We start from the raw sequence: 3,223 nt of genomic DNA, 5'->3' as shown, positions 1-3,223 counted from the left end.
ACATGCATTACAACATTCTAGAAACAAGCTCAACTGATTCCCCTACAAACAAGGAAGGTTGTTAGAAGGTTGTTGAGTTTGTTAGCTGCTGATCAATGACTGATCATTGCTGTACTATTAGCTAGTCTAGTCAGCTTAGCTTAGTTGTACAAATGAGAGCTTCTGATTGGTGTGTACACCTCATTGGTGTCAGCCTAAACCAATGTATAAATACAGCAAACAATGAAGCATCATGTAATTATTCATTCAATCAATACAATTCTGTTTTGTTTAAGTTTTTCTCTTTATTTTCTCCAAGTAGAATTTCATCCAATTATGGAGAAATCTAACAATTACGGAGCAATATTTTAACAAATGCCACATCATCTTCCCTTACATGTCACATTTGTCCGCCACGTCAGGTGGGTAATTGACCCAGTGGGTTAATTAAGTTTTCTCCGTAATGTGGTAGGGATCATTAATGGACGTAAAAATATCATTGGGTGCACGGTGCACCCAGGTCTACCCAATAATTTTCAAGTCGTGACGGCTAGTGCAAATGTGTAATAAGATCTTAATTTAACTGAATTACTAGTATGGGTCTGTATATTAGCACGAGATTTTAAAAAAATTAAGAAGCAAATAAAATCGTGCATTAGATTTAAAACATTTACTCTGTTCATTATAATGGTAATAACACAAATAGATACTAGTTATGAAATTAATAAAGATCGATCAAGAAAAAGTTATGGCTGATTAGTGCTTGTGTACTAAATTAACGACGATAGAGAAAGACAGGGGAGATAGAAGATGGGGTGGGTTCAATTCATTTACAGTGGGTGGTTGACTGGTGTCGGGTTTTTTTTTCTTTTTTTTTTTAATATCATGAAGTAGTTTAAACTTTTGAGATTCTTTCACATTCTTCTTAATATAACAATTTTCTTGTTGGATGGGGATTAAATAAGATGAAGGTCTAGTAAGAACCGTCTTATGGTAAGAACTCCCTTTATGGTATCTGTTATGTGCATATTTTTTGAACTATACATGCATGTAATTTTTGTGCGTATTTTTCCAACTAATAGCAAGATAGACATGTTCGACTTTTAAATTGGAAATATTTTGAGGAAGTAAAACTAATCCTTTTTTAAATTGTTCTTATTAAGAATTAATTTCGTAAGACACGTCTATCATACTGGAATTGTAACCCTTTTGCCAAGGAAAAAATATATAGTCAATGCTATGTTTTTTGTTTATCATATGCAGCTCATTGAGTTTCTAGGTTATTAATTTAAATTAACATGACTTACTTGTGAAATTCTCAGAATAAGGTGAGCAATGAGCATGAAAAGGTTTAGCAACTATGAAACTCAGATGTGCAAGAAGTCAAGTTGCAAACTTGTCTAAAAATTATACGAAGTTTATGGAATACCACCACCTATCAGGCCCGATGAGCGGTCCATAGAAACAGATGACAAAACCTTATGGAAAAATCTCTTTCAAAGTATTCTATTGATTTATCTCAAGGTGTTATATTGTACTTAGTACTTACTTGTTGCTTTCCCAAACACACTGGTTGTTATCTTCGCATATAGATAAACAAGCTGTAGAGTCGAAGCCCTATATATGGCTTCTACGGTTTTACCTATCTTTTTTTTATACCAAATTCATAATTACCTTGTCAATTGTCATCTGACTAGGTCATATTCAATTCATATTTTTGGACAACCACTCCCTTAAACACAATTCAATATCATTTATATAGATGTATTAGACCAAAGTTGATGCCAAATAGCTACTCTTAGCCGTACCCCGCGCGGACAAGCTACTAGTATCACCAAAAGCTAGATCCAGCATACGCAAAATAGAGTGGTAAGTAGAAACCCATATTACATACTTCCTCCGTTCCTAAATAGTTGCACCGTTTTGACTTTTATGTTTGCCAACGCATAACTTTGACCATCAATACTTATAACTATGTATTAATATAAATTATAAAAAGTTGATATATTTAAAATATATATTAAGACAAACATGATAATACTTTGTATAATAATTTTTAATTTTATTTATTAGTAGAAAATTAAGGTCAAAGCAAGACAAGTGAATAGTGTCAAAAGTCAAAATGGTGCAACTATTTAGAAACGGAGGTGCACCATTTAGAAACGGAGGAAGTATAATATAACATCAAAGGTTCAAAACAAGAAAATTAAAGACTGAAAACAAAAGAAATTACAGGCGTACGATGCATCAACATCGTATTTTATTACGAACATAAAATAATTAAGATAGGAAGCACTCGGTAATAATATTAAGGAATAACCGGAAGACCACCAGCGGAACAGGCCCCACCGAGTCCACCTGAACGTCCGAACCCACCAAGACCAGCACCACCATCAAGCCCTCCAGCACCACCTAATTTCATTTTCAACCACTTACATCACCAGCGCCTAAAGTACCAAGTACTTCCTTAACACCATCACCTACAGCAGCAAATGCACCCTCTATACCATCTACAAGGTTCTTCTTGTCAGTTATGGGTGCAACTACACCCACACCCTTCTTAGTGGTGTCCAACACATTGGTGTTTGTTGTGGTGGTTTTTACTGGTGCATTTCTAGCTGCATAGGCAGACTGCACCAGAAGTAGTGTCACTAGAAATGCAATAATGCTACACTTACCCATTCTCTAGCTCTCTCCTCTTTTTTTCTCACTCTCACTCACTCCCTCAATTTAGTGTATGAATCTATTTGTCACTGAACAAGTGAGTATATATAATGCAAAATATAAATTCTAAGGTAGTTGTCGACTATGGACGACTTTGATAACAAATTAAATCTCCACCGTTTATTTTTCCAAACTATATCTAAATCATCCAATTAAAATTAAATTCATTTAATTAATATAAGGGGTTGTTTGGCTGCTTTTAATGAGCAATAAACTAATACTACCTTCGCTTTAAAATGATTTTTACACATTTCATTTTAGTCCGTTTCATAATATTTTTTACGCTTTGCTTTATTTAATTTTTTGACATGAAAATTTACTAATTTACCCTTCTTACCCCATAATATTTACAATTTCTCACTTATTTTCTCTTACTTTATTCATTTTTCACTTACACTCCCCACCTTTTTACACATTTCTTTTACTTTATCCATATTTTATTATATTCAACCAACTTTTCTGCTTTTATCTTAATATGTATGCAAATATTAACCTTAAAAATCTTTATAAAACGGAGGTA

General features: G+C 33.4%; 1 pseudogene; it reads right to left on the bottom strand.

Moving 5' to 3' along the window:
- Positions 1-2,134: 2,134 nt before the first annotated feature.
- Positions 2,135-2,732, bottom strand: LOC110799098 (uncharacterized; annotated as a pseudogene).
- Between the last annotated feature and the right edge of the window lie 491 nt (positions 2,733-3,223).

Source organism: Spinacia oleracea, chromosome 2 (genome assembly GCF_020520425.1).
Source record: "Spinacia oleracea cultivar Varoflay chromosome 2, BTI_SOV_V1, whole genome shotgun sequence".
NCBI lineage: Eukaryota > Viridiplantae > Streptophyta > Magnoliopsida > Caryophyllales > Amaranthaceae > Spinacia > Spinacia oleracea.
This window is presented reverse-complemented; position numbering and strand designations above follow the sequence as displayed.